Genomic DNA, 4,994 nt, shown 5'->3' with positions numbered 1-4,994 from the left:
AAGAGGACCCTGGAGGTTCTGCTAATGCATTTCTCTGGCTGGCTCTTGGAACTAATAAGTAAGGATTTACAGGCCAGATTTACAGGCCTGACTCAGTGGGTGGCCCCATGTTTTCATAATGAGTGAGCACACAGACAGAAAAAGTGGTGCCCTGTCAGGGAGAGATCTGGACAGAGAAAAGAAAAGTTGTAGTTTGGTGAAAATTCTATTATAATTAGAAAGAAATAGTTAAAAACAAACACATACGGAGCCACAGATGGATAATGTAGATGATGTGCTGTGTCTGTTACTGCTACAGCACTTAGGTTCATGCTGTTCTAACTAGTCTTGAGACTACAGTTATGTAAAATATCACTCCAGTACTATTAAGACAACTCTTTACAGTTTGAAATGGTCTTTTGCAAATAGCAGACACAAAATTCTGTTAGAAGACTGTCCCAGAACCAAATATTTGATCAGTTAGTGAACAGTAACTACAGTGGAATTAAAACATTTTCCAAAACAGACGATTTTTACATCTTTTGGAACATAGCAATTTGAAATATAGACCAACTTTTAACATAGGACATGCAACACACACACACACTCATATAAACACATCCACAAGTGAAAAGAGAAATTAAGGCTTAAGAATAAAGTTTAAAGGGAGATGAGAAGATTAGAAAACAGGAAAGATGACTGAAATATAAGGCCGGATAATGAAGACTGGAAAAGGAGAAGACGAGCGCTGAGACAACAAAATAAGTGAGAAAATGGAGCAGGAGAGAACAGCACAAGGCAGAAAAACAGAGAGATGTGAGAAGAGAAAGAACACACACACGATGAAAAGACGATGGGAGGGAAAGAGGAGACTCAACTAGCCAAGAAACCTGCAGGCACAAAACATGGCTGAGGTTTCTGTAATGAATAAGCTAAGAGAGAGAGTGGGAGGATGGCAATACATCAGTCTGAGGTCTGCAGCCACATATAGAGACTAATAGGCAGGCAGTCGGCAACAGCAGAGGATAGACGTGCTGTTACTACAAGCAGTTATACAGAGTCATTCTCTCATGATACTTTATAAACCTTTTTTTTTTTCAGTTTTCTAGGTTCGCAGTTCACTACACTGATGAAAATGGAACATCTAAAAACCTTAAAAGCTTTTCAGAGCAGAGTAAATATTGGACTTCCATTCACAGTCCAGTTTTCACATTATGTTCCTATATAGCTTAACTGCTTTCTCATTTGTGCTTTCTCAGAAACGTAAGAAGAATATTTTAGCACATACGGTCCAGTTGGATATACAGCCTGGAGGAACCACAAAGTCTCTGCAAGAGGCTGAGAGGGGAAGATGCAGGCACAGGTTAGCGACCAAGGTTTGTGTCCGGTATGGGATCATTATTTTTGTTTATTCACCTTTGGCTTTTGTTCACTGTTTGGTAAAGTTTTAGAAAATATCACATTTTGCTTGACACTTTTACAATGCTTGGTTTAAAACGCTTAAGTGTGGAAAATGACATGGTTAGGTTTAATAAAAAAATATTATGGTTTGGGTTAAAATCCAACCATTTGACAGTAGCCTATATTGAAAATTTCTCATCCATTTCCTAGGTTGCCATGGTAACAAGCCATACCCTATCTAATGTGTGACCAGTTGGCTCAAAAGAGGCGATAGTCAAGCATAGTGTGAGAAATTGTTGCAAAACTGCAGTGTTGTTTTAACAGTACATAGGACACTGTTCTTCCAAAATTCAGATAAAAACTTTAAAAGCCTAACATGCTACTGTTAGAAATTGATGGTGTGAAATGAACAACTTTTGCACAACAGTTCACACAGGACTGTTTAGGGAAGCACCTTGATTTGGGCACCTCAGAACATTATTGCTGACTTTAGACTACAGTAGAATCCTGAGATTGGCTTTTTTTTTTTTTTTTAAAGAAAAAAACATTATTATTTCTCCCTTGGTTTCTAAAATACATTTAATCATCTGCAATTTTTTATGCAGTGATGCCTTATAATAAATGTACCCAACCCTTAAAAATGCAACTTAATTCATCTGTTACTTTTTTGCGCATTTTAAAAAAATGGTGCATCTCAATTCTGAAACACAAAGGTTACAGACACATTATTATTCATAACATTTGTCTGCAATTCCCAGTTTAAAGATTTTAAAGGACAATGGAATTCGCAAACAAATACAGTTCAATGTAATGATTATAACTGCAGCACAATAATAAGTAGTTATCAAGTAGTTAACTATTTTGGTAAATTTCAACTGCAATTTTACAGAAAAACATGTCACAGTGAAATAAAATAAAGACTTGTTGACTTGAACATTCAACAGATGAATACAAAAGAGACAAATAAAAGCTAAAGCTGCTCAGAGTCTACTGGATGGGCAAATACTGTATCAGAGTGTGCTTGGTAATAGCTATCACATCTTCCATCTTTCCTCCCTTTTGGTGTGTTTTGAAAAGTGCTCCATAAATAAAGATTATTACTATTTTACTAATTTCATTATTTTGTAGCTTCTCTGGTGTTGTACCTGTAAGAGTGGCAGAGTTGATTGGCTGGTTCGTCACTCGTCCAGACCTCTACACAACTATTGGTGGGTTTCCATTATTTCAGACATCACTGTCAGTCAGAATTACTCTTAATGATTTTCCTGGTACTTTGGTCTCATTTATCACTAATTAGCAAATGTTAGCAATGGTGACACATTAAGCAAAGATGGCGATTGTGGTAAAGAACACAAGGCTCACACTGAGAATTCTGATATTACCATTCAACTCAAAGCACCACTGTGCAGTTTCACAGAACCACGAGGCTACTGTAGTTTTCATGTTATTAAAAATTCCATTTTGTTGAGGTTTACGCTTTGATATTTGATCAAAATAGAGATTAATAGAATAATTTACATGCATACAGAAAACCTGTGATCATTCTTCTATTCTAGTAATGCTGAGAAAGAAAAACAGAGTGCTTGTTTACATGCGCATCATGACGAATAATTGAAGGAGTGATTGCGTGTTCGAATGAGGCTGAACTTTTTAGACGAGCACAGCGGGCAGAAATGAAAGATGCTGCTGAGATTCTGGTCTGCTGAGGAAACATGTTGAAACCAATAACAGGGGGAAAAAGAGCCGTAAAAAAGAGGCGGGAACAGAACGAATGTGAAATTAATATGATGTGAGCTTCTTGCACCACCGTGAACGTAAAATTGCACAGAAGCAGTGGGTGTAGAGGGAGGAAGGTGCAAGGACTGGAGGCCGACCAAAGTGAGGACCGGAGGGAAGACGTAAGAAATGAAAGGAGAAAATGGGGAGAAGGAGGGAAGAGAACTCAACTCTGCCACAGATGACAGATAATAAAACAAAAGTTTGGTACAGCAGGGTGGGAAGATCGGGCAAAAAGTGATGCAAACAGATGAAAGGAGACAGAAAGGGGGATAGCTAAGGGAAAGAAAGATAAAAGTTGTGTGGTGTCAGATAAGGATAGAGATGGATGGAGCAGTCTGGTCCCGCATCTTTAAATCACTTCCTTCAGAGATGGATATAAATGAAACAGACATAGGGTGGCAGAGTCATGACAGCATGGTTGCATGAGATAAATTTAATCTTGGTAAAACAGTGAAGGGCTTGTATTAATAGAGGAAGGTAGGGGCAAAGAAAAAATAAAACACCAAAAAAGTGTGACTCAAAAGTTTTTTTTTTACCACAATCATTCCTAGAACATGCCCTAATTTGGAACAATTCATATTGTGTGCCTTTTCAGCAAATTAATGAAAGTCTCACATATTCGCAGAATGTGTCTATTTTTCAGCTCAAAATACAGCAAAAATGGGTCATTGCACCATGACTGATTAACACCTGGTTTTAGCCCTGTTGTAAACAGGCGGTGTCACTGTCTGGCTGCTGTCTTTCAGGAAGAAGACCCTCTCTGATGTCCACAGGAGTGTCTTGTATGCTTCCCTGTCATGGGCATAGACAGCACCGCCCCCTTCCGGCCATACGTTCCCCTTACCGGTGTGTTGCCGGTCTGTGGGGCTCTCTGCAGCTGCTAATCAGTGGATTGGTCGAGCTGCGGGAGCCCCATACCTGTAGCACAATTCCATCTGCTGCTATAGAAACTGGCTTCACACATCAGAGGACGTGGGACCATACTGGATTATTGCACTACTGCCTTGTTTCCTATATCTTGTTCTGAGAGGGCGCTGTAGCGCTGAGCAGCCGATCTCTCCTCTGCCGTCCTTGGGGAAAGGACGGAGACCCCTGCTGCCCTCTAAGGAAAGGACTTTGTGAGTGTTTTGCCTGAGTGGCATAATTGTTTTGTTTTTTTTTAGAATAAATCCTGTTGACCGTGACCTGCCTGCCGCCTGCTCTGTATACACACATCGTGGGTTCAAAATCAACTCCTAACCGCAACATTCCCAGCATCGAAAACTCGATGAGCATGACACTACCCTGGCACTAGGCAATGTTTAGATAGATAATGACAGGCACTCTGCTTTCCCGGAAACCATAGTTATGTACAGGATTGTTCACACATCCCATTGCCATGAATTGAAGGATAAAGCTAATTTTTTACCGGTATCAGCAGAAGGGGGTTCACTTGATCCTCCAAACCTGCATACAACACAGCAAATTCCATCTTCTGGAAACTTCGCCTGGATGGTATGAGATGGTAAATTGAGCAGTGAAATGACATTATCAGTATATATAGCGTTATAGGAAAAGTGTGGTGCCCAAGATCATTTGGTTTGTGCATCATTAGTTTAAATGTCAAATTACTTTTGCAGTTTCAAAAACTTTGGTTGGGCCAATTAAGCCCATGACATCCCAACATGGCAACATGACAACAAATAATTTTGTATTATTCCGATTTCAACTCACCGCAATTGAGAAAAAAAAGAAATTCAACAGAAAGCTCTCCATTTCACACTTCACTCCATTGGCCTTCCTACCATCTTAAGCCATTATGTAGTTGTGTTTGGTGCACAGCTACACGCTGCATT

At 39.5% G+C, this 4,994-nt stretch overlaps 1 long non-coding RNA gene across 1 annotated transcript; it reads left to right on the top strand.

Annotated features, from left to right (window-relative positions):
- Positions 1 to 985: 985 nt before the first annotated feature.
- Positions 986 to 4,333, top strand: LOC127534471 (uncharacterized). The gene is made up of 3 exons (XR_007942652.1): positions 986 to 1,355; positions 2,509 to 2,588; positions 3,906 to 4,333. It is a non-coding gene; the product is annotated as an uncharacterized LOC127534471 (long non-coding RNA).
- Positions 4,334 to 4,994: the final 661 nt, after the last annotated feature.

This window comes from Acanthochromis polyacanthus, chromosome 6 (assembly GCF_021347895.1).
Source record: "Acanthochromis polyacanthus isolate Apoly-LR-REF ecotype Palm Island chromosome 6, KAUST_Apoly_ChrSc, whole genome shotgun sequence".
NCBI lineage: Eukaryota > Metazoa > Chordata > Actinopteri > Pomacentridae > Acanthochromis > Acanthochromis polyacanthus.
The sequence above is the reverse complement of the archived record's forward strand: the minus strand, read 5'-3'. Positions and strand labels throughout refer to the sequence as shown.